General features: G+C 40.7%; 1 protein-coding gene and 1 long non-coding RNA gene across 2 annotated transcripts in view; one reads left to right on the top strand and one right to left on the bottom strand.

Annotated features, from left to right (window-relative positions):
- The window catches only part of plecb (plectin b), a 144510-nt gene that overhangs the window by 41685 nt on the left and 75472 nt on the right, over positions 1-27353 (top strand). The window lies entirely within an intron of this gene.
- LOC135720966 (uncharacterized) lies at positions 19296-21344 on the bottom strand. The gene is made up of 4 exons (XR_010521379.2): positions 21326-21344; positions 21190-21224; positions 20631-20697; positions 19296-19564 (listed from the first exon to the last, which is right to left on the bottom strand). It is a non-coding gene; the product is annotated as an uncharacterized lncRNA (long non-coding RNA).

The following is a 27353-nucleotide window of genomic DNA, read 5'->3' as shown; positions in this document are numbered from 1 at the left end:
TGGGGTGAAAAGATCTATATATATCGTTCAAATTAAGGTCAGAGATAAATTTAGATAAATCATTGGATGATAAGAGTTGCGCCGGGTAATTCTGTACACAAGAACGATCTAGGGAGTTGTTGACAACAGCATTCATATCTGCCCCTATAATTAAAAAACAGTCTTGAATACGCAGTAAGATCGTTGTAAGATCAGGGAGAAAGCTGGAATCAAAATGAGAAGGGGCATAAATTGAAATGAAGGCAATGTTCTTACCTGAAATAACCGTCTTAATATATGATATTCTACCCCCCTCACAGCTATATCTCTCTAAGATGTTAAATGAAAGTTTCCGTTTCAACAAAATCAAAGTACCGCACGACTTGCTATCTAATGAGGAAAAGGCAGCCACAAAATAGAACTTATTAGAGAATTTGTTAACATCTATTTTTTCCAAATGTGATTCCTGTATAAGTGCAATATCGACCTGATGTCTATGCAGATAATCCAGGCAAGCAGTGCGTTTAATGCGGTTATTCAGACCATTTACATTCCAAGTAATTATATGAAGCCTTGTCGAAGTCATAATCTAACTCTTAAGTGTTATCAATCATCAACAAATGCAGAAGCAGCAAATCAAAGGCACCACCGGTATATAAGAGATAACAAGGAGAGAGAACCCACCCACCCCGGTCGCCATGATCCCCAAAATTTCCCACAATTAAAGAAAATAAATACAACAAGGCAACTGCCGAAAAAACAAAAACATAAAAATTGAAACAAAAACACAGCAAACATAAACCACCAAACGGGTGATATAATAACCATTTACTGGACAACGTGACCCCAAGCAGGGCGGCAGACACACATTTACCGCTCCCTACTCAATTATGTCAATAAACAAAACTATCCAGGATCAAAATTGACAGAAAAAGTTACCAAATGAGGCTTGATCAAACCGTGATGTGCGGTACATATTGACTTACTCTCACTATTAGAGAGAGAGAGAGAACAAATCCTCTGATTTATAAGAGTGAGACTTTACACTGCATCACTTTCCGGAGTTGAGAAATCGCTTAGGAAGTCTTCGGCCTCCATTGGGGACTTGAAAATGTGTTGAGCCGAACCGCGTATTACTTTCAGTTGCGCAGGGTACAGCAGAAAGGTCTGAAAGCCCAATTTTTGTGCTTTTTTGGTAACTTCCACGAAGGAGCGCCGCCGGTCAACAGTGTACGGACTGTAGTCTGCGGAGAATCTGACCTCTTTCCCGTCTACTTTAACTGGAGATTTCCTCGATGCCCGGATAATTAAATCGCGGTCAGTGAAGCGTAGCATCTTCATGATTACAGTGCGAGGTCTGCCAGAATTATTCGGAGGGCCGATGCGATGAGCTCTCATGATCTCGGGTTTGGTCTCAATCAGCGAGGGGAACCATACAGGTAAAGATTCCGAAATATATGTCATGATCCTCGAAGCTTCCACACCTTCCGGGAGATTTATAATGCGAACATTATCTCTGCGGCTTCGGTCTTCTAAATCCGCTAACTTTTCCTCAAATGATGTTAATCTGGTGGCGCACCTATCGTAGTTTTTCTCAGATTTGCCAACACGGCTACTCAGGCTGGAATATCGGTCACGTAACTCTCTCACCCCATTTGAACAGCTGGAGAGCTCCGACTGAATATTATCCAGCCTGTCTTGCAGAGATTTAAACTGTGCTTCGATGAATTGTTGCTGTTTTTCCATAGCGGAGGCGATCATGGTGGCGAGGGCCTCCTCGGTCCTGTCCGCCTCGTGCATTTGGTCGCGCTGAACTTGCCTACCGGACGATTTACCTTGACGAGACGTCATATCGTTGATATCCAATGTCAAAACAAACAACACCGTGTCTAAATATTAACAAAAATCCTGGAAGTATAAATTATAACGAGTAGGGTTAGCGGAGCAGAGACGCTATGCTGCCATCATGCTCACAGGTCACGTGACCCTCCTTCTGCCAGAAGAATTGTTGAAGAAGTGAGATAAGCAGCTGTTTCTGTTACATTGTGCTCAGCAGGACATGAACTTGCACCTTCTGAACTTGACCTCAAAACTGTTTTTAGCTGACTACACCCAAGACTTTTTGGTGATGTGTTTTACATTTTTTGCTGTTTCTTTGTATATCATTTGTGTTACAAAGATTCTTTGGATGATTCATTCAGATTCATAACGGACATGAAGAGACATTTATCTGTGTAAGCACATCCCCTGGTGGACTGTTGTCTCTGTAACAGCAGAAACAAATCTGTGGTAGATTTAGGAGATCAGTGAATCTACAAGTACAAGATATCTTCTTGAGATGAGAACTCTTCTGAAAATACACAATACAGATTTGACAGATGTCTGTGTCTCATTGTTTGACTAATGAAGCTTTCTGGTTATATGGTCTCCTGTCCTTGACCCTTTCTTGTGTGTGTGTGTGTGTGTGTGTGTGTGTGTGTGTGTGTGTGTGTGTGTGTGTGTGTGTGTGTGTGTGTGCGTGCGTGTGTGTGTGTGTGTGTGTGTGTGTGTGTGTGTGTGTGTACCTGGTAATTATCACGTTGTGGGGACCAATTGTCCCCACAAAGATAGGAATACCAGTGTTTTTGTGACCTTGTGGGGACATTTTGATGTCCCCATGAGGAAACAAGCTTATAAATCTAACAAGATGATGTTTATTGAAAATCTAAGGTACAAGAAAGGTTCTTGTGATGGTTGGGGTTAGGGAATGGGGCAGGTAAGGGGAATAGAATATACAGTTTGTATGGTATAAAATGCATTACGTCTATGGAATGTCCCCATAAAACATGGAAACCAGAATGTGTGTGTGTGTGTGTGTGTGTGTGCGTGCGTGCGTGCGTGCGTGCGTGTGTGTTGGGTTGTTTTCGTGCTACACTGTGAGATGCAAAACAAAGGAAACCCATGAGTGTCTGTCTAACAACTTCCACTTTCCTTCATTCCCAGCATTCCTTAACAGAAAGGTATGTAGTGTCAGACCCTGGGTTCCCTATTACTACTGTTGTTGTGGCAAAAAGTCTTAGCTTAATTCTTCATAAGAAAATCTCAGGTTCTAGGTGCCCAACAAAATTACTTTATTTGGTCGAGCCAACAAAGTGAAACAATCAAAAACCCCTCAAAGAGGCGCTCAGAGATTACCTTCCCTCCCAAAATCTGACTCCATTCTTTACACACTTGACTTCAAAAGTACACTTATCTGAGATGATGTACACTCTGCTCATTATTCTCTCTTGGCTTCGGCCTGCCACCATTAGTAGTTATTCCGGTGTTTTCCACTCTAATTGTGGCAAAAGTGCAGCTGGAATATTTTTAATTAAATTGATTAACTTTTAAACGTTAGTTTTGAAACGATAGTTCACTGAAGAAACAAGAGTTCACTGAAGGTATGGCCCTGTCCCAATATTCACCCTACACCCTAAGTTCTTCCTCAAAGTGGACACTTGTTGAAAGTGCACTCAGCAGAGTAAGTGCGCAAGGGCCCGAAGCTGTAAAGAGCAGAATTGGGAGTGGGACAGTTCCCTTTCAATACGGTTCACTTCGCATTGCGTCAGTTTGCTGACGCTATGGGGGAAACTCCTGTTTACTCCGTGATTGAAGCCTATTGGTTAACGTCTGTAGAAAATACAGACCAATGACGTTTGAGCCCGCGCGGGGGCGTGGCACACGTCCCTATATAAGCCGGTGAAATACGTCAAGAGCTCATTACTTTTCTCCTTCAGCGCGAACCTTCTTGCTGCTCCGAAGAAGAAGCCCTTACTCGCCGTCGATCCAAGCACTGCAGCGGACTACAACACACCAGCGTGTTCCCCTGCCGCTTTCCGGTGAGCCTAAAAGAGAGTATCTAAAAGAGCAGAAGCGCGTTGAGATAATGTCGCTTCGGCATTGCGGCTCCTGCCGAGCCCCTTTGCCTGTGGAGGATTTCCACAAGGAGTGCGTCATCTGTCTGGGTCCTGCCCACGCCGAGGCCGTACTCGCCGAGGCGGGCTGCGCCCACTGCGAGCTCCTTCCTATCGCGGTGCTGCGCTCCCGCCTCGAGATCTTTAAACGGAAGGCTTCCCGTGCTCTCCCGCCTAAACAGCAGCGGAGCCGTGAAGCTGGAAGACGCCCTGAGACCGAGTCCACGCCGGCTCATCCCCCGCGTGCTCTGTCTCCCCGCCGTCACCCTGTCACCTTCGCCCATGAAGACCTGCGCCCCCTGCCGAGTGCTAGCGGCATGGTTTCCTTTGGGTCCGGTGACAACTTGGAAGTGATGTCATCCTCTGAGGAGTTAGAGGATTGGGCGGCTTCGGATGACGACGCCCACGCAGCCGCCGCTGATGAACCTACCGAGTCGCGTCCTCACGACTCTGAGCTCATCCGCATCTTGACGCAAGCTACGGCGGAGCTCAACATCAAGTGGTCGCCGCCGTCAGAGCCTCAACTCAGCCGGTTGGACGAGTGGTTTCTGCAGCCCGGGCGCCGTCAATCGTCCCGCCAACGGCCGGCGCCGTTTTTCCCTGAGGTTCACCAGGAGCTCACCAAATCTTGGCGTGCTCCCCACTCCACCCGAGCTCAGAGCGCCGTCTCCCACGTCCTCTCCGTAGTGGACGGCGCCGACGAACACGGCTACTCCAAGATGCCGCCGCTCGAGGAAACTGTCGCCGCCCATCTCTGCCCGTCTTCAGCCGGCGGATGGAGGGCGAAGTTGAACCATCCATCAAAGCCCTGTCGCCTGACATCGACCCTGGCGTCAAAATCTTACGCCGCTGACGGCCACGCTGCATCCGCTCTCCATACGATGGCGGTGCTGCAGGTATACCAGGCAAAGCTCCTCCGTGACATGGACGAGACAGGTCCGGACCCGTCGACCTTTCAGAACCTGCGCAGCGCGACTGATCTGGCCCTTCGCGCCACTAAAGTCGCCACTCAGGCTGTAGGAAGAGCCATGGCCAGCCTGGTTGTTCTGGAGAGACATCTGTGGCTGAACTTGACGGAGATAAAGGACACGGATCGGGTTGCCCTTCTTGACTCGCCCGTGTCACCGTCGGGGCTCTTCGGCTCCGCTGTGGAGGGGTTCACCCAGCGCTTCACTGAGGCACAGAAATCGTCGCAGGCTATGCGGCATTTTCTACCTAAACGATCTGCCTCAGCGTCTGAGACCGGCCGCCCAAAACCGCCGCCAGCTCAACGCCCTAAGCCAGCACCAGCTCAGCCCCAGCAGAGAGCTGAACCGGAGGTCAAGCGCCAGCGTCCTGCACGACCGACTGGCCCGCCTCGACGCCGCGGTCCCCGTCCTCGGATTACGCTGGACCCGACGCCGGCGCCGCCTCCCTGAAGAGAGTCTGAGGAGGAAAAGAGGCTCTGGTCCCGCTTCGGCCGGCCCGCCCTCGAAAGTTCTGCGTGTTTCAGTCCCCTCGGGCGCTGGACACACCCTCGCTGTAACAGCGAAACACAAATTTTTACCTTTTCACAAAAAGAGCAAATTTCCTCCTCTGTACACACAAACACACACACACGGCTTAACGTCCATAAGCATATCGACGCTCGCCGTCAAATTTCACGTTTGGCAATCCACCCCCGGTATGCCGGGCTGGATTCTAAACGTAATCCAACACGGTTATTCACTCCAATTCGCCCGGAGACCACCCCGGTTTCGCGGCGTTCTCTACACCACTGTCCCAGACGATCGTATGCAGATCCTCAGGGAAGAGGTGCGTTCTTTATTACTAAAAGACGCGATAGAGACGGTCCCGGCGGATCAAAGCGAATCAGGCTTTTACAGTCGTTATTTTCTCGTTCCAAAGAAAGACGGCGGCCTCAGACCGATATTGGATCTACGCGTTTTGAATCGCGCTCTTGCCAAACGGCCGTTCAAAATGCTTACAGCCAGACGAATCATGGCGTTAATTCGACCGGGCGATTGGTTCATATCAGTGGATCTGAAAGACGCTTACTTTCACATTCCGATAGCGCCACGTCACAGGCCGTTCCTAAGATTCGCGCTCGACGGGACAGCATACCAGTACAAAGTTCTGCCCTTCGGATTATCTCTGGCACCACGCACATTTACCAAATGTGCGGATGCGGCTCTCGCCCCTCTCAGACAGAGCGGCATCCGCATATTGAATTACCTCGACGATTGGCTTATTCTAGCACAGTCAGAGAGGGTAATTACTGCGCACAAGACCGTTGTACTCCAGCATTTGGAGAATTTGGGGTTCAAAATCAACCTCCAGAAGAGTTTGCTTACCCCCACGCAGCGAATCGCGTTCTTAGGCACGACGCTCGACTCATTAAAGATGCGGGCATGGCTTACACAGGAACGCGCGCTCACGGTCAGACGCGAGGCGGCATCGTTCAAAGCGGGTTCACATCTCCCTCTCAAACGATTCCAAAAAATGTTGGGTCTGATGGCAGCAGCATCCCCACTAATACCGTTGGGAATGCTGTTCATGAGGCCGCTTCAGTTTTGGTTGAAAGCGAAAGTTCCGCCCCGTGCTTGGTTGTCGGGCCGCTTATTAATCAAAATCACGTACAGCTGCGTGAAAGCGCTTTCGATATGGACATCCCCTCACCTTTTCCTCTCGGGCACGGAGCTCGGCTCCGTGAGCAGGAGGAAAGTGGTGACTACGGATGCGTCTCCGACGGGTTGGGGCGCTCACTGCGACGGCGAGCTCGCCTTCGGTGCGTGGAACAACCAGTTGTCTCAGCTACATATCAACCACCTCGAGATGTGGGCGGTTATCTTGGCGCTACGACACTTTCGACCGAAACTCCAACATCAACACGTTCTAGTGCGGTCGGACAGTATGACGGTGGTTTCGTTCATAAACCACCAAGGAGGGCTGAGATCTCGCTCCCTATCCAGGCTGGCGAAACGGCTTTTATTATGGGCTCACGCGAACGTACGTTCGTTAAAAGCGACTCACGTACCGGGTGTAGCCAATACGGGTGCAGACATTCTCTCGCGCAACGGTCCGCCGCCGGGAGAATGGAGACTGCATCCTCAGACGGTCGAGAGAATATGGACCGTCTTCGGCCGGGCGGAGATCGATCTGTTTGCATCAGACGAGAACGCGCATTGCCCGATCTTCTTCTCGAGACATCACGATGCCCTGTCGCAAGCATGGCCGGCGTGTCTTCTGTATGCTTTTCCTCCGGTGGCCCTGTTACCACAGGTCCTTCAGAGGATAAGAGAGACGAAATGCGCGATAATTCTGGTCGCCCCGTTTTGGCACAATCAACCATGGCTCCCCGACCTATGGCAGCTGAAAACATCAGCACCATGGCCAGTACCGCTGAGGAAAGACCTCCTATCTCAGGCGAGAGGGACGATATGGCATCCACAGCCGGAGCTATGGAATCTACACGTTTGGTCTCTGAACGGCAACCATCACGCCTTTCAGGACGAGTGTTAAATACTCTAACTGAAGCTAGGGCCCCATCTACCAGGCGCCTTTACGCTCAAAAGTGGTCTATTTTTTCTGATTGGTGCACGACGAAAGACTTAAACCCAAACACCTGTGAAGTGGAGCATATTCTCTCCTTTCTGCAGGAAATGCTGGACAGCGGTCGCGCGCCCTCGACGCTTAAAGTGTATGTGGCGGCGATAACGGCGAATCACGCCCTTATCGCCGGTCGCACCGTGGGAAAACATGATCTCCTCATTAAATTCCTCAGAGGCGCTCGCAGACTAAACCCACCGCGACCTAACACGGTCCCGTCTTGGGATCTGTCCACGGTCCTGAAAGCGCTGCGCGGTCCCCCTTTCGAGCCCCTCGAACAGGCTGACCTGCGCGCTCTCTCGTTTAAAACCGCTCTCCTCCTGGCGTTGGCATCGGTTAAACGAGTGGGCGATTTACACGCGTTTTCAATTGACCCGTCGTGTCTGGAATTCGGTCCTAACGATAGCAAAGTGATCCTTAGACCGAGAGCGGGATACATTCCTAAAGTTTTGACCACGCCATTTAGAGTTCAGGTGGTTTCACTTCTCGCCCTTCCGACGGCGGACGGCGAACAAACCCCGAACACGCTCTGCCCCGTCAGAGCGTTAAGAATATACACGGACCGTTCTGCCTCATACCGCAAGTCAGATCAGCTGTTCGTAAGCTTCGCGCAACATTCCTTAGGTATGCCGCTCACTAAACAGAGGCTATCTAAATGGATCGTCGAAGCCATTGCTTTGGCTTACGCCTCCCTGAATGAACATTGTCCAGTTGGTTTAAAAGCTCACTCCACGAGGGGTATGGCTTCATCTTGGGCTTGGTCTACGGGGATTTCTATCGTTGACATTTGTAACGCGGCCGGCTGGTCCTCGCCGTCTACGTTTGTCAGATTTTATAGCCTGGATGTCCCTGCCTTACAAGCACAGGTCTTATCGGCTTAATGATTCACGCGACTGTGTTTCTGTATGCCTTCACGGTGCGTTGCTAGCTCACCGTCATGGCTACCTATTAATAATTCACGCACAGCTCGCGGCGCGCTCAGGGAACCCGCCGTCTCGTGCTCTATTGTATATGCATCATGGTGCGTTTAGAAACTTCACTGTATGCGTATTACTGTCTCATATATGGTGCTTACACTTGCGCTCGCTAGAGCTATGTATATGCTGGGTTAGGGCCACATGCAGTGTCTCTCCGGTAAGGGCACCTCAGTCCGTTGTGTATGCACGGCGGGATGGGATTACGTTCCCCCATAGCGTCAGCAAACTGACGCAATGCGAAGTGAACCGTATTGAAAGGGAACGCTTAGGTTACTCACGTAACCCCGGTTCCCTGAAATAACGGGAACGAAGCATTGCGTCGCTGGCCGTGCTACAAACGTCTACGCAGCGAGTGTTATTCGGCTGCGCGCTTCAGTCGAATAATAATGAGCTCTTGACGTATTTCACCGGCTTATATAGGGACGTGTGCCACGCCCCCGCGCGGGCTCAAACGTCATTGGTCTGTATTTTCTACAGACGTTAACCAATAGGCTTCAATCACGGAGTAAACAGGAGTTTCCCCCATAGCGTCAGCAAACTGACGCAATGCTTCGTTCCCGTTATTTCAGGGAACCGGGGTTACGTGAGTAACCTAAGCGTTTTGCACATGTCACTATCTACATCACTTCTGTTGTGATCAGGAGAGGAAACATGGCACTGGCCACAGTTGCGGTATTTGCAGTACTCCTGCTCAACTTACCACCAGTTTCTTACCAGAAGATTTAGGAACAGCATGAGAAGAAGGCTTTTACACCTTCTGCTTATTTCTTGATACCAGGCCGCTGCGAAGCATAACACAATGTGACCATAAAAAACAGAGCATTGCTATGGACGCGGAATGCACTATTTTCTTTAGCAGAAACAATTCAATCATTTTTAAATCATTTTTAATGCCTCGCTATACATTATCCCTTACATAACAAACTTGTCTGCTCATGTTATGGCCATGTTAACTTACTCATTTCTAAAGGCTGACTAGAGGCATTTCTGTGCCCCGTGAATAGCCGCTCATTCTCTGCCCTGAACTTTATAAAATTGAAAGTCAGCTTGTCGGATCCTCACAAAAGAAAGTGAAATCATTGTGTCATCATGTATTATTTTATTTATCGCTCATAAAAAAAAAACTCACTTACACTTAAACATAATTTTCTTCTCCATTTGTTTTTCCTCTTGCCAACTTCGTTTTTCTTCTTAGATTTCCCGGTGTCTTGTTCCCTCATTGGTTATAGCTGTTTGAAACATCATGACACTACAAGGATTCTGGGTAATAGCTTATAGCAAAGTGAGCTCTGATGCGCACTTGCGAAAGGGGTGCATTAAGTGCGGTGATGATCACCCCTGGAGAACACCATTAGAGGATCGGGACACCCTACAGTTTTGCACCCCTTAGCGAGAACGTGCAAGAAGGGCGGATCTGAGGAAATTGGGTGTCATTAATCAATGATAAAACAAATGAAACCCAGCAAAAAACTACCAACCTGTGCATATGGAAATTGCACAATTGCTATATTGTGAGGACACCCAACTAAACCATCTTTCCATACTGAATAATGAAAAGAAATATTTAAAAATACAAAAATGTTCCCTTAAAGGCTTTGCACTGAGAAAGGGTTTGTATTACAAAGTATCAAAATAGTCACAAAATATCAATCTATTGATTCTTGTTCATGGACTTTTGGAAAACAACAGTTCTGATTTTCACAATGCACAAAGATCCATACAAGTAATATCCATACAAGTAATACAAGGTCTTTTTAAAACCTGTGCTCCCACATATGGCCTTTGATGGACAACGAAGTTAGGAACCAGAGGCTGACATTTATTCTTGATCATATTATATCGGCACATTTCAGTAGACATTGTTTTGTGAATAAGTCACAATGTAATGCAGGAGATGTAAAGAGGGCTGTTACTGAAGAATGGGACAGTTTCTCACAGCCTGCGAGAAAGTGTGGATTATTTCACATTTAGAAGAATATTTGTTTGAGGATTCCAAAATATGTATTTCAATACAGTCACAAGAGAAATACTGTAAGAAATACAGAATATAATTTGAAGGAAATAAAAAAAACAATTAAGCTATAGTAAATTGTTGTATAGTAAATGTTTTAAATAAAAATAATAAACCAATAAATCATCATTTGAAGAGATAACTCATGGATATCCTGTCAGGCGTTTGTGAAGTGGAGTCCAGCACCTAAATGTGGAACAGTACAATGGCCCAAAAACAGTGAGACGTGATTAGAGGAGATCCTGTGCCAAAGATCCCAGCCCTTTAAACACACATTGTACATTCATGTAAAAGGAAATGCAAACAGTTTGCATTTGCGTTTAAATTAAGTCACAGATTTTACACCCACAGGTAGGAAAGGCAATTGCAAATACAATTTACCATTCCTTTTTAATATTGTCGGCAAAAATGCCCCATGTGCGAGGTCTTAGTCTACAGTTATTTAAGACTTTGTTTGCGTTAGCCTCCGCACTGTTAGGGGGCGTTGACACCAAAGCATTTAAACACGACTGAATACGCCAAGCGGAGGCTGACTGTAGGTGCTTGCCAGCTTTTTTCAGCTAAGCGCTTTGGTTGCTATGATACTTCTGCTTTGTTTATCAGTCATTGAATGATGTGCTGATTGGTTGTTGTGATATTTGTTCTGCCTCTTCTCCACTGTGATTGGATGGCTCGAGTAAGAAGTGACATTGGTGCCAACTGCTGGTATTTTTGACAAGCGCAGCGCTTCCATTGGAAGAAACTGAAAACCTAAGCACGTTACCTTATGGTGTTTTTGTGCATGTATTTTCTGTATTGGATGACCTCAGGAATAAAATGTTTGTCTGGACATTCAGCTATGGCACGTGTGGCTATTGGGAGGCACTGGTCAGTGACAACAGAGAGAAAGAAAGAAAGAGAGACACAATGGGTGTCTTAATGTAAACTAAATTAACTCCATGGATCAGTCTTTGTGTGCTATCTCATACATCTTCCACATTTTCCACAATTAATTCAGCTTTTTTTGTCGAAATCAGATTCATTGTTTTTGCCATTGTTGTGCTTTTGACCTTTATTTCACTTTTTTGTGCACACCAAAACTTTTAAACGTGGCTGAAAACGCCAGGAGGACGCTGAATGCCAGCTGTTTTTTTTTCAGTTGAGTGCAAGCTTTCTTCAGCTGTGAGCCGGTTGGTTGCTGTGGTAATGTCCCGCCCCTCCTCCACTGTGATTGGGCGGCTGTGTGAGAACTGACATTGACGAGCGTAGCTTTTCCAAAACCACTAGCTGCTGGCTTTTTGGAAAAAAAAGCTTCTATTGGAAACATTTGAAAACATGCGCCGCCACGGGCGTAAAAGCTTTGGTGTGCACACCCCCTTAAGTTTCATTGGTGGCTGGTGACTGCTCCTCCGAAGGGCGCAAATTCAAAAATATGTATTGGTTGCATCATGTGTCTTGTCAAAATAAGTGCCTGCTGCACACCTGTTGAAACCGTTTATGATAAAAGAGATGCTCACATTCACAAAATACTCGCAAGACACTAACTTGACAGTAAACTCTGATTACACATGAGATTTAGAGAGTATCTGGCAAACGCAGTCATCTCTTTTATTATAAACCTTTAAGACGGTTCACTTGATGTGCCGAACGTATGTTTTGAAATGACGAACCACACACATGATGGGCTACATATACTGTACATGTTGTGACGAGCTTCGCATCGTACGCCCTCGAAAAAGAAGTCTGTCACTGGTTACTTTTAACCAATAAGATGATAGATGATGCAAAAGCAGGTTCTTGCAGTTGTTTTATATTCTATTGTGTGTGCTTTTTTATGGCTGTGGTGGTTTAGGTTGTTGCAAAAGATGCATACTGAGTGTTAAGAAAATGGCAAAGAATATAGTGCTTTGCAGAAAATTTTGCATATTCATACATTTTGTAAGTGTGGCAATTATTTTTTAGGGCCATTCTGTATGGTGTGGGTCGGCATATATTCACTGTATATGTTATACACATTGTGCAATAGTATACACACAGTGTCAATATGTTGTTCACTGAACACAGAAAATCAGAGCTGAAAAAGCCCATTGTGAGTAAGTGTTGACACGTTCCCCATTCATTTATCTTGAACAGGAGAGAGAGTTTTACAAAGTCTGCCAACAGCCTGTCTACAAGTTCCTGTCTCTGTTCTTTATAGAGACATCATGAGTTAGGATACAGACGCTTTGTCTGTTTTTACACACTCAATACAGTTAAATCAGAGATGAAAAAGTGTCTTATAGTCTGAAACAAAACAAACTTTGCCTGTATGATAAAGACTTGAGGACAATTATACACATTCCAATATATATTGAATATTTTTTGTTGTTGGGATGTTATTTTTACATTGTACAGGAAGCAAGTCTGCAGAGATGTAAACAGAAGCCCCCCCCCAAATATTTTATATTTTTAATATTGCCCTGAATGTTTTGGTCCTCCCAATGTTCAATGTGTGGTTACGGCTTTGATTTTGCTTATCTATGAGTTAAATAGTTAAATGAAATATAAAGTATGTATTTACAATATTAGTTTATTACTAAACAGTACATTAAAAATATACTTTATAATATTTACCATAAGACTTCAACAAGGAGAGTACTTAAATCAGAAAAATCATGTTTATGATTGAATGAATATAGTATCTTTAAAAATGAAGCAATTTCATAAACTCGACAAGTGTATTAAATTGCTTTATCTCAAAGCTGTTTAAAGATTCAGTTTCAGAGTCTGTTTTTCATAGCTTTGATCAGTAATGTATGCATGTAGCAGTTTAGGGATTGGCTGGGCCATCATGAATATGAATGCTGGGATTGACTCAGGCAGGATGCTCTCAGTTCAGGGGTGAATTCAGGCGTCACATGAACAGATTCCAGTGTAGTGAGAGAGGTGGGCATGAAGCAGATGGGTGTGAGGAAGAGGAGGAACAAGACCACAGACCGCAGAAGCCAAAAGAGTGAAGACGAAACACACAGACAGACAGCAGGTGCTGGAGGACAGACATATACAGTACCTGAAAGAGAGAGAGATCTCAGGATAATCTTCATCATCCAGTCATGACCTTCAGATCTATACAACATGAGATCACAGCTCTGAAAGGTACAACCGTTTCACTTTGATCAGATGAGTTTTGTTCTGTTCAAAACATTTTTCAGTCTTTTTAAAGGGTTTGGTCTGGACTTTTTAATGAAATGACTAAATTGTTGGTTGGTTGATAAAAGTGATACATATCTAAAGCCTTGATTTCAGGTCAGGTGCATTGCTGAAATTTTCCATGTTCATTTTAAATTTATACCAGATAAAGTGACAGGGGAAAAAAATTCATTGTTTTGTCTGGTCAGGGGTGTGGCGTCCTGTTGATGCACTGTGCTCAGAAAGGCAGGAATATTCGGCAAACTGTCCCTCACATATTGTATGTTTGAGGTGTCATTTGCGTTTGGTGTAGTTTTGGTACAAATAACTTATTTTTAGTAAGCTATATCTGATCTCCATTTTGAATGCCATTTAGAATATCATTCCTGTTCTTCCAAAAGCTTGTATGTCTAAATTACATTTTCTCCAGAAATGGAAAAATACTATTTTAAAATGATTACACACTGTTATCCAAGTTGACAGACATTTCTTAATACTTATGGGGGTTAAATATTTGCAAAACCCACTGAAAAACATAAAATGTGAGCAATATTTATGACAAAAAAAATCACAAAATATTATAAATATATGCGGACAGCAGCGATGTCCACATATTCTGAACAAAATGTATCAAAAATAGATCAAATAATTGTTTATTTTTTAAGGGTACTGTAGGCTTAAGATTTACTTTTGGTTGAAACAATAAAAAATGAATGCTATGTTCCCATTTAGATAACTACAGGAAGAAACAAGTATTGATGAATGTATTGATGGATGGATGAGCCTTTATGAGTCAAGTTTGTTATGCACACAGGTTTGTCTGCAGTGCATCTGTGTTACCACAGGTTTTAATGGTAAATAGTGTGTACATTTGCAGATGGATCACCGGTGTGTATCAATTTTCATGTGTGTATGGAATCTGACTTTGTTGAAACAGCAAAAATATTACAAACACCATATGTGTGGTTCATCCTTCATGTTAGTTATCTGGCCCATGTTCTCTATATGTACAGTAGAGTAGTTCCAAAAATGTCTGTCCAGCTTAAAAAATGTCATCTTCCTCTTTATTAAAACTAGATTAAAATTTATGTAACATTTTGTGTTTGGACTATAAACTGAATCTCACTCAGGTTTAAGAAAAATGTAGGAATGCTTAGCAAAACGATTTATTGTAAACGTCTGTTTTGTACCATTCATCTCGTGTTTTGAAAAGCTTTTAAACCAACTTATGTACAAATCCCCCCAGACATCACTTTTGACCACTACTGTTAAATACTAAAGTATTTAACCATAACCCTTAAGTATTGGGAGTTCAGATAATTGTGGACTTGTATCTACAAATACACAATCTAGCTTATAGATTAATTAAAGCAAACGGTAAATGGTAAATGGACTGCATTTATAAAGCGCTTTCATAGACCAATGGCCATCCAAAGCACTTTACATATTGCCTCACATTCACCCATTCACTCACACATTCATAAACTGACGGCGGTACAAATATACAATGTAATGTTTTTAGTTATACCACATGGTTGTTGAATGTTTTTTTTTTGATTGGTTCATTTTGTGCTATTAATAATATGAGTTAGTCAACAGTCCTGCTTCATTGCATATTTCCTGTTTATTCATGCTGGAAATGGATGAACATTTTGGTGTTTGCTCACAGACATCACTCACAGGACAAGAATAATAATGGCATGGCTTCTTACACTGATATTTAAATAAAGATACAGTGGGAGTTATTTTAAAAATTGGGAAAAGCACGTGCACTAGAAGCCCTGATGCTCATTCTCATTGCAAACTTTAAAATTCACTTTAGCGTGTCTGAGGATTTTCACGCTGATCGCCTGATCCCACAAGCTTACGTGAACAAGATTTATCATGCGTTTGACTTCTTTACCTCTCTCAGCTCTTCTAGCTTCTATGTGAGACTGTCTCGGTGTCAAACCAGCGTCTCACAGTCTTCACATTCATTATAGATGGTCTGTGAACATTCAGACCTCAATGTGAATATTATGTCATGTCACAGAGCTAAGTTTAACTACAGTATGACTAAACATTCCACTTTTTTTAGCTGTGGTAATTTATGTCATTATTTTATCCTTAGATAGGATGTGCTGTGATGGATATCTTAACCTACAATAGATCAGATCCAGATCAGTTCTAAAAACTGCTAATGCAATAAAAACTCACATATATTTCTGGCACAAATTCAAAATATGAGTTGTTGCGTCATGTTAATCATGTGTCTTGTCAAAATATGTGCCTGCTGCACACGCGTCAAAAAGTTTATGATAAAAGAGGCGCTCACGTTCACGAAATACTGACAAGACACCAACTTAACACTAAACTCTGATACATATGACATTAAGCGAGTGTCTAGCAAATTGGAGCGTCTTTTATCTTAAACCCTTTAGACGCGTGTGCAGCAGGCTCGTAATTTGAAATGATGCTTGATGCACATAAGTTTACATGTAGGACCAAACAGATATTTTGGCATGACAAGCAACACGCGACAGGCTAAATTTATGTTGTGACGAGCTTCGCATCATGCGCCCTCGAGAAAGAAGTCAATGGCCGCCACGGTTTCTAATAAATATATATTTTAATTTTGGGGTAGAATGTGATCAGGACGTGATTGACCTTTTATATTATATTTAACATTTATTGCATCCACCTTAAGTTATTTACAGTTGCTATAATATTATTAAATATAAGTTTCCACAATATATTAGGGAAAACCACAATATAAGGTTTCTTTTGTTGTTAACGTCCCACTGTGATGAACATCATGTTTTTTATTGTTGTTTATATGTGTATGTGGTGTTTTTAATGTACTTTAAGACAAGCCATGTGCAAATTCACCTTAAAATCGCCTTGGTTTCCAACATCATACGAGTGCTGCAACCTGTTAACATCAGCGTTTTAAGATTAGTGCTGCAAATGCCCAGTTCACATATGAATTGTGTAAAACTGAACTTAGCATGTGTCTACCAAATGTAGCATATATATATATATATATATATATATATATATATATATATATATATATATATATATATATATATATATATATATATATATATATATATATATATATATATATATATATATATATATATATATATATATATATATATGCACCCATTCTCACCAAAAAGCGTACAAATGACACGCAGTGTGATTATCGTGCAATAGATACGCCAAATTCCGATTTTGCGTGCATATGATACGCCAGTCCTTCCCATTCACTTATATGGCGAATCGTTTCGTGACGTTTTATTTATTGTTTTCTCATTTGTTTTCTGTTTTTTTTACCATTTTCGCTTGGGTTTAGGGTTAGAACAACTTTTTGTTATATAAAAATGACATCCTAACCCAAACCCAAACTCTAACCCCAACTCCAAGCGACCATGGCTTACATATAGATAAAAACTTAGAGAAACCGCAACATGATCTCACAAAGTTCCGTGGGATAGTCACGGAATTTTTTGCTCATTTTTCCGTGGCATTCTCACGGATCTCCGCATATTTCCGTGGCCCTGCCACGGACTTTCTTTTCCGTGGCATTCTCACGGATTGGTTACTCAACTGCTTTTTCCTATTTTCAAACCATTGTCGCTTCGGTTTAGGGTTAGATTTGGTGTTTGCATTAGTTTGTCACTTTAAGTATTGGTTTATACTATTTTTTCTGATGTATTCTTTTATATTTTCTAAACTTTAATCAATTGTTGCCTGGCGTTGGGGTTAGAGTTGGGTTTGGGTAGGGATGTCATTTTATGTAAATCTAACCCTAAACCGAAGCGACAATGGTAAGAAAATAGGACAAAACAGTTGAGTTACCAATCCGTGAGAATGCCACGGAAAAGAAAGTCCGTGGCAGGGCCACGGAAATATGCGGAGATCCGTGAGAATGCCACGGAAAAATGAGCAAAAAATTCCGTGACTATGCCACGGAAATTCGTGAGATCAGGTTGGAAACCTGTATATTAAATAACCTGCTTAAACAAATGTGAAATCTAACCCTAAACCCAAGCGAAAATGGTTTAAAAAACAGAAAACAAATGAGAAAACAATAAATAAAACGTCACGAAACGATTCGCCATATAAGTGAATGGGAAGGACTGGCGTATCATATGCACGCAAAATCGGAATTTGGCGTATCTATTGCACGATAATCACACTGCGTGTCATTTGTACGCTTTTTGGTGAGAACGGGTAGAAATATATATATATATTCATTACAGGAAGACTTTAAAATGACATATATTTTGAAAGACTGAAGCGCTTTCTTGTTTCATGTACTGGCTCATTACAGTTCATATTTGATATTTTGCAATGTATGTATATCATCTAAGTCTGAAGAGTTTAGAAATGAGAAGTGAGAAAAAAGGCAGGTTCTTATGAACATTTAGTTCAATATATTTTTTATGATTTTTGGATATATTTTAGATATTTTTAGAATGAACTCTAATCTCCTCTTGCCCTTTGTTTTGTTTCTATAGTTTCTGATTGAAGTTATTGAATGTACACTGATGTCTACAATGATTTCATAGAGTGTTGCTATTTCTTGAAGCACAGTCACACGCACACACACACGCACAGTTATTGTACAGCACTGACGCACAGTGCCAGACACAGCAGGGATTTCACCCTAGGAGGGAATCCCAGAGTTTTTCCTCCTTGTATGCACAATGAATTCCACATTCCTTCACTTCCTGTTGGCTTCTCCCCTGAGCTACACAGCTCATAGTCTGCGGCCGGCTGCATTTCCGCAGCTGTCATGCTCGCTGATGAAGCCCTACAAGGAAATTACAGTGATGTGTGTGATGCATGGGTGTATTTTTAAGAGATGTATTACATTCAAGCAATTCTGTCAGCAGCATGTATAATTTTGACAGTGTCATTGTGAAGCCTTTTGAATAATTTCCATAACAGTTAATTTTAATTGTTTTGATTAAATCCCTTAACTTGGCAATGAAATGGGTGACTGTGCAAACTTTTGGACAGACTGTGTACCTGTGTAATGTTCAGTGAATAAGGGTTAATAAGCTGTATGCAGTATAAAATGTGGTGCCGGTAGGGTTGTTCCAGCTTAAATGGCGAACAAACTGACATCAGTCTATAGGTCTTTATTTGTTCTCTTATTGGCCTGGTTTTACAGCTGATACTTGGATAGAAAGTCTTTTTTTTTTCTTAATCACAAGGCTGTAAATATTACTGTAAGTGGCCTAATTCAACTCAATATGATTTCAATTAAATGACTCACAATCTGACTCCAGAGTGATGCATCTTAAGTTTTTAGCAGCAGTGTTGGGACTCAGGTTTTTGCCTGTAGTTTAGGTGTGTTTTTGCTTATGTCTGTGTCCATAATTGTGCCTAACATCTGTGTGTGTGCGCAACCTGTCTATTGAATAAGCAAGATAAAAAGGTAGTCATGTATAGAGTTAGTTTTGTGTGAATGAAAGTCTGCATTAGACTGACCTGAAACTTTTCCTGAAATATATAACATTTTCAAATTTGTGGTATAAATGCCAAATCTGTCATTTTTGTAACATTGCACATTGCAAGACATTTATCTGTAATGGTAATGTTTTGTTCTTTATAACCATTTAACCAATTTATTTCATATTATATATTTTATTTTGATTTCTGTGGATCAATTCACAATCATTTGTGAAAGGATTGTAATATAATTAGCAAAACCCATCTTAACACCGTACACATTACAGTGTACTGTATTTGTATTTGATGTCAGTTCCACCAGTCTGAGTTTTGTATGAGATCTGTTAATATGTGAGTGCTGAAAATGCTTGTCTGTTTACTGTCAACTGAAAGTTAAAAACTGTATGGGAAAAACACGCCCTCTTGTGCAAACATCTTGAACCTCCAGTCAGATTCCCAGCAGCAGACCGTAGACAGCGGTGCTAAAAATAGAGCAGAATATTTAAATGGTTTAAACTTGTGTTCATGCACGTACGGTAAAGTACAGAAGTGTATAGGTCTTCAGATCTGATTTCATACGTGTGTATGGATAAGAGCATCGGCTTGCTTTTTAAATGAGTTTGCATGTGTTGTCTCATCGCAAAAAGCTTCAGAACAAAGCCAGGAAGACACTGCATAGTTTGTATCTGAAGATTTATAGACATGTTTACATTGAATCTGTTCTGTTGAAAGGCCAACTGTTTGCATTAAGGTGATGTACAGTCATTTGATCATTTTACAGTCTGGAATCACAGGTTTTAACTATAAATACTAAATGAATTAAATAAGTACATTACAAATGCTCAATATTTATAACAAACAAAATGAGTATTACACTATAAATTAAAGCACAAGGCAAGGGTGAGTAAATCATCACAATTGGGCTGAACTCTCCCTCTCACGTGGTACCTTCAGTTTCTCAAAGGTTTGGAGCCAAAGTGGGGTAAAGTGCTTAAAGGCACTGAAGTGAAATAAGTGCATTTAAAAACTCAGAATTAACTGCAAGTAAATTTACATTTCTGTGTAATGTAATCCATAGATTATACTTCTCTAAATCTAAAATTATTACTTAAGCCAACTGTATTTAGTGTTATGTAAGCAGGGACAAATACATAAACTGCCTACTCAAGATTATCTACTTTGAAAGATCAGCGAGATGGAAAACATAGTGGTGCTTCTCCATTTGGCCTTTTTATCAAAAACATTGCTTTTTGCCATTTTAAATGTATGAACCCAGTTGTTCTGAATTATTTTAGGTTTTGAACACCCATGACCGTGTGCTCTTATTAACAGCGGAAAGATCTTGGTTTGAAGGATGACTCATGTTTACAATCTCAGTGTTTTGTTAGTGGAGATAAGCAGTGTTGTCTGGTGTTATGCGATTAGTCACACTGTTGCTGAAAAAGCAGGGGTTTTTTCAATATATTGTTCAATATATCTTGAGATATACTGTCGAGAGAGATTTTAAAGGGACAGTTTACTCAAAAATGTATTTCTTTCTTTACTCACCCTCATGTCTTCAGATAATTATGACATTTTCTTCTTTTAAGCACAGAATGAGACATAAGGCTCTTTTCTGTAAAACAAAAGTAGGCTAGTTGCTGTCAAGCTTTAAAAATGTAATGACATTACAAAGTTTTGTGCGAGGAAAAGAAATTTGAGGCTTCCCTCTGAGCTAAAGGAAAAAAGCCCAATGTTCTGTCATTTATACTAACGGCTGATTGTGATGCTATTAGTGTTATTTAAGTTATAGACTTTAAGTTTTCTAACTATGTTTAAGTTATTTTTCACAAATGGCTATATATACTGTACATCTTTCTATTCATTTGAATACATCACTGTAGTAAAACTCATACAGGGTTAATCATCCACGTAATGGTTTAGTTTGCTTCTTTACGTCACCTGCTCTGTGTATCTACTTAGCTCCCAGCTATAACTTTTAGAAGTGTGTGTGTTTGTGAGTTAGGATGCTCACACCCGTTTAAACCAACTGGATTTGTTTGGAATTAGAAGTGAAAGATTTCCTGGCACAAAAACTTTGTGGGAATGTGGGAATAGCTGCTCTTACCTGAGTGGGAGGGGGCACGTTGTCAACCTGTAGCTCTGAAAAATGAGACGTGCAGTATGTGTGGCAGAGAGAAAAGCAAGAGGAAAACCGAGCGTTCAGTTACGGTCAATAAAAAACAGTAAAGTAAAACTCTTACCACTGTTGTCTTAGGCGGCTACTCCTCGTCGAACATTTGTACGATGGATTTGTACTCCTCAAGTAAAGGTAGGAGATTATTGTGTTTGGAGCGCAGCGGTCACAGGACAGATAGAGAGGGTAGAACCTTAGACAGCAGGTGTAAAACATTCAAGTACAGATTACACACCCACTGTTCAAGTGTGTGTGTGTGTGTGTGTGTGTGTGTGTGTGTGTGTGTGTGTGTGTGTGTGTGTGTGTGTGTGTGTGTCAGGCATAGTACCAAGGTTAACTTAGTGGAGTGATTTGGTTACACTGTAAAAAGTTTGCTGTAATTATGCAGCTGGTTGCCAGTAACTTACTGTAGAAGATAAAGACTGAAAATGTTTAATGTTCTTTGTACAAACTGTTGCCAGTAAATAACATAAATAGTAAAATATATACATATTTTATATAAACTTACACTAAAATGTATTGTTTTTAATAAAAAAATCCTTTACATTTTAATCATATGTTGTAGCAGGTTAAGCTGTGCACATTATGTGCAGAGTGAAAATGTGATTATGTTGTTTATGAAATAAACTTATGCTCAGATAAGTTATTTAGAAACCTTCTATCTCAAAACAATATCAACAAGGTTAATAAGTGAACACTAAAGGCTCCTTGTTCAATACGTCAATAAGACATATACACAGTGTGAAAGTACATCATAGAGTTAATTTTAGCTGATCACTTCATACAGACAGATAATTATAAAGACGTGTGCAACACACATTTTCACAGAGTTTAAAATAGATGTCCTTCATAACTCAGTGGCCACGGTCATTACGATAGCTCAAAGATTTGTGGGTTTATGGCATTTGAATAAATACACTAAATACATTTGATGAGGCACAGCACTGAGAGTTCAGTACATCTGTGAAGTCCTCTGTTCTCAATGTTCTCTGTTGTGATGAATTACTCGTCTCATTCTGTACCCAGTGTATTTACACTGGTATTTACTGGATGTCATGTAAAGCTCTTTGAGCTAATGGAAATATTCAGAGGAAAGGTCTCCATTCAAACCCTTCACACATTATTGTGGAATGCGTCTCTTCATCATGTGCGTTACCGCCCGTCAGGGTACAATGTCTCTGTCTGAGGAAAGATGCTTTATTTGTTTTACTGGCTAAAGACGAATGGATGCCTTTTTCACCAAAAAGTTTCATTAAAAGTTTAAAGTGCTCCTCTTGTATAGCTTTGTGGTAGAGCATTGCAATAGCAGTGCAGGTTCAAACCTAGGGAACACAAATACTGTGTCTTAAGTCACTTTGGATAAAACTGTTGGATGAATACGTTAATGTACATTAATGGAAGTTTGATTTTTTTGCACAAAATCTTTGCTAGAATTCAGATCTTTTGTTTCATTAACTAAGCAAAACTTTTTTTTGGATGCTCACTGGGATTAAAACTTTCTAAATTGTACTAAAAGCATAATTTGTTTGTCAATGCTACTTGCTTTGGTATATCTAATGCACTTACATTTTTAAAGGAACAGTATGTAGGATTGTGGCCAAAACTGGTATTGCAATAACAAAACTTGTGGCTAAAACTGGTACTGCAATCACCCAACTAGTGGCCAATACACAAAATGACAACATAAACATCAGTTGAGGGCTGCAACTCCACTTTCTAAATGACAATATCCTGGCCAGACCACTGTTGTCAGTGATATAAGTATTTGAAATGAAAATGATTTTTAAATGTCTAGTTGCATATCAGGGCCATTTTATGATTAATTGATATAAATTTCTTACATACTGTTCCTTTAAATATGGTCGAGGCGTCCTAAAACCCTTCACAAAATGTTTTTCTATTGGAGTGTCTGATCACATTACTGTATGCCCACTTATCTGGTTCACCTCAATCACTGCACTCAGTAGCAGTAAACGTACACTAGGTGGCAGTGTTTGAACACTTCTGTTTTGAATTAAGCTTTCTGTTTTGTGTTACTGTGAAATATTGCTCCCTGTGAAATTGCATTGTGTCTAGCACTTGCATGAACATTTATCATCTCTTTAGAAGTCTTTTGTGTGCCATAAGTGTTTTGCTACAAGCCTGGCTTTGCAGAATCATTCTACACAATGCATCTCTGTATACATTTTTTTTTAATCAAACATATTCTGATGCTGAATATCCTCTGGCCATGAAGTAATTCTCTGTTTGTTTGTGTGTTTGTCTTTTGCAGGTGAGTTTTTGCAGCTTTCTTCCTACACTAAGCTGAGGAACTGTTACAAAGCAATGCACACCTGCAGATGTCTCTGTTACGCAAGTACTGCTTACTCTTAAAGGTGCAACACTGCTCGATTTAACACTATCGTAGGTTTGTGTTTAGTCCGAGAATTAATAAACACATTTTACATCTACTTGCCATTTCTTAATCTCAGTGACATTGTCTGGTCACACAAGTTGACTTAAGCGGCAACTCTTTTCCCAACAAATCTTTTCTTAAGTTTTATGGACAGCTATTGAAATGGAGTGGAGTGTAGATAAGATTGAACATGGGTGTGGTGAGACTCCCTTTTGTAGCCATAGATGTTGTTTTTCCAGAACTAAAGCTTGTGAGGCCTTTGGTCTCGCAGCTGTTTTTGAAATCCTGCTTAAAAAAGTCGCATCCTTGGGTGTAGTGCTGCCCAATAGTGTGTGAAGATCATTGTGCTGGTTAGGGTGGAGTTTACTTCATTGTTCTCCAAAGAAATCGAACCTTCTTCATACTCTTTATACTGAATGTAACTAGAGAAGCCGACACACACACACACACACACACGTACACGTTCTGTTGACTCTATAACGTACTACTTGGATAATGCTTTGAAATTTACCTGCAGGACATGAAAAATGTTCTGGTTTCTTGCCACTATACAAATGTTTTCGAAGTGAAATAAACACCTTATGGATGTGACAAAAAGGACACGTTTTTGGAAGACAATAATATAATTTTCATTCGTGCATTTGTAAAAAAGAAACAATGTTATGGATGTAACATTTCTCTGTCATGGACACTTTTGGTAAAAACTGTTATATTTGTTCATGGTAAGGTTGATTGACATTTCATGGAATTGCTCAAATAATAAAATACAAATAATTAATGATGGACTTGCATTGAAAGAAGAACCATAGAGGGGCCAGGAATATAAGACTATGCAAATATATGCAGTATATCATATACAGTATGCAATAATTAGATGACCCCATGCCCTTAATCTTGCTGTATTGCATTTGTTAGCTGAAAAGATGTTTACTTTAAAGATCAAAAATAATATCAAATCACAGAATACAGAATTACAAATGGCATTTTCTCAAACCACACTGAGGTTTTTGGAAGCACACAAGGGCAGCTTCTCATAGCATGAATGAGCGCTTTTAAACACACAAGAGTGAGCGGAGACAACCGATCACAAAGCGTTTATTTGTTTGTGATTGGATCAGGTCGGTTCTGCCGAAATCACAGGCTTTAATTCTGATCTTTTTCTGCGAAACCACCACACCCGTCAGACTGCAGAGCACCAGACATCTGACATTTAAATAGTTCAGTGATGTGGGATGGAGAGCTTGACTTCTCAGCACTGTTTGGGGTTTCTGAGGAAATACTTTGGATTGAGTAACTAATTGATGGAGTGACATTAATGAAAGCAAAACAATGGACTTCTTCTGAAATCTCTGGCTGGGTTACAGTGAAATGCTCAGCATTCCTTGAAAATGTCAAGGTTTTGGATGGATTCACTCGAGGGAATTTCCATTGTGGAGGAGATTTAGTTTTATAAGGGAGAAAGATTTAAATGATTAAAAGATCTTAAACGATCAAATATGATTCTTCGTTATGCATTTAACAGATACTTTAATCCAATATGACTTATTTAGTAAATTCAGACTATTCGTCAGAATGTAATATAACAACCTTGCATTGTCAGCGACAAGATCTCCCAGTAGAGCTACTTTACACGAACACCAGAAAACATATGAACTTCATACATCAAATACAATATGCAATATTTTCTTTAGTACCGGAAACAGATATGCATTCTTTTTTGTCAAAATGAAACATTGTTCATAGTCTATTTAACTTGTTTAATATGAAATATTACTAAGTGACACAGAATTTTCAATGAGAATATTTTTTTTCCATTGATAATTGATTTTATGATGTAAAGTCAAAGTCATTTCAAGTATCTTGAGAATAATGTGCACAAACACTAAGAATGTGCATGAAGAAAGTAAAGAAAGAAAGTTGCCTGTGTGCATTGTTGTTAATTCTTTAAAAGATCTTTACTGTATAAACCATTTCTGTGAAATGTAAATTGAGGGAAAAACTGAATCTTCACTTTTTGATTGACCGAAGAAACGGCTGTAAACTATTAACTTACACCAAACAAAGCATAAGGAGGAGCAGAAAGTCATTTGGACTGCTGGGCCTTGTTTAGTCTGACTACAAATAAGTAATGTTTCCCAAAGCCTTTATCGTTTACAGACATGAATAAGACAAGGGCCCTCTTGTGGTTCATCCAGCCTAATGAAATTCAATGAACAACAGAATGATCCCAGTAGATATGCTGATAATGACTGACAGATATTCCAACATTATGTAGAAAAAAGATAACAAAAACTCTATTTACAATAGAAAACATCACTAGTTTTTGTGCAAATAGTGTTTTATGGGCAAGGGATGTTTTATAGATCACTTTTATACATCATCAATGACAGATATACATATTTATTTTATTATGTGTTTATGTACAGCATCTAGCCGTTTTAAACGTTGGTAGCCGGTGGGAATTGAATTGGTTGTTGGTAAAGGTCGGATTTGGATGCAAATATACTAAGGTGTCTGCCAAGAATGGCGCTCCTGTTTCAGTTTTGCTTTTTTGTTACCGGGGTAATAACAAAGCTAAAGCTGAAGTCCAGGCGGTCCAGACGGTATTTACCCAACAGATCGCCCGCATGTGACTCATGTTCCCATAGCAACCACAGGCTTGGGCTGGCCACACCCTGATGTGATGTTTGTCCTGTGAGTCAGCAGCAACTGTTCTGCATGTTTGCTTTTTTCTCAGTTTTGTGTACCTTTTGACAAATCAGTTGGGAGTGTTTGTTTATTGATATTTACCTCTGATTATGCTGTACCTGAGCTTGTTTATCTACAAACAAAAATACCAAACTATAAATGACTTTGTATACTTTGGTTGCATATGAAGTGTGTGGTATTTCTAACTATGCGTAAAACCACAGATGACTTCTCATTACTATAATTAGGTCAATGTAATTACATGTTATACCAAACAACCCTTTATATTTGTTGGTAAATTTGTAGAATGATGAGTTAAAAAAATGTACAGTTTTCAACTTAAAAAATTACTTTAATTGGTTAACACCTAAAAAAAAGAAAAAGAACATTCAACCTAAATTTTAAGTGTACTGTAAGTAGCCTAATTATGAGAAAGAAATTATAAGTGAAACTTTAAAGGAATAGTCTACCCTTTTGCCATATTAAACTATGTTATTACCTAAACTTAGACAAATTAATACATACCTATCTTTTTTCAATGCGTGCAATGTACAGCGCATCATGAATGTTAGCATTTAGCCTAGACCCATTCATTCCTATGGTACCAAACAGGGAAGCCAACAAACACTTCCGTGTTTTCCCTATTTAAAGACTGTTACATGAGGAGTTATACCAGTAAGTATGGTGCCACAAAATAAAACTTTTTTTTGGTATCATAGGAATGAATGGGTCTATGCTAAATGCTAACACATTCACAACACGCTGTACAGTGCACACATTGAAAAAAGATAGGTATGTACAGTATTAATTCGTCTAGGTTGTGGTAATAACATAGTTTAATATGGCAAAAGAGTAGACTATTCCTTTAAGTTGAATAAACTAAATTTTTGAGAGTGTTATTAATTGAAGTATTTTTCATTTTTTACACTGTAGAGAAAGCTCAAAATGTCATCAATGTTATCAAAGTCATCATTTGCGAAAGGCTTGCAAAAACTTGATTTTCTATTTCACA

Source organism: Paramisgurnus dabryanus, chromosome 13, assembly GCF_030506205.2.
Source record: "Paramisgurnus dabryanus chromosome 13, PD_genome_1.1, whole genome shotgun sequence".
Classification (NCBI taxonomy): domain Eukaryota; kingdom Metazoa; phylum Chordata; class Actinopteri; order Cypriniformes; family Cobitidae; genus Paramisgurnus; species Paramisgurnus dabryanus.
Note: the sequence above shows the minus strand (reverse complement) of the source record. Positions and strands in the feature narration are given on the sequence as shown.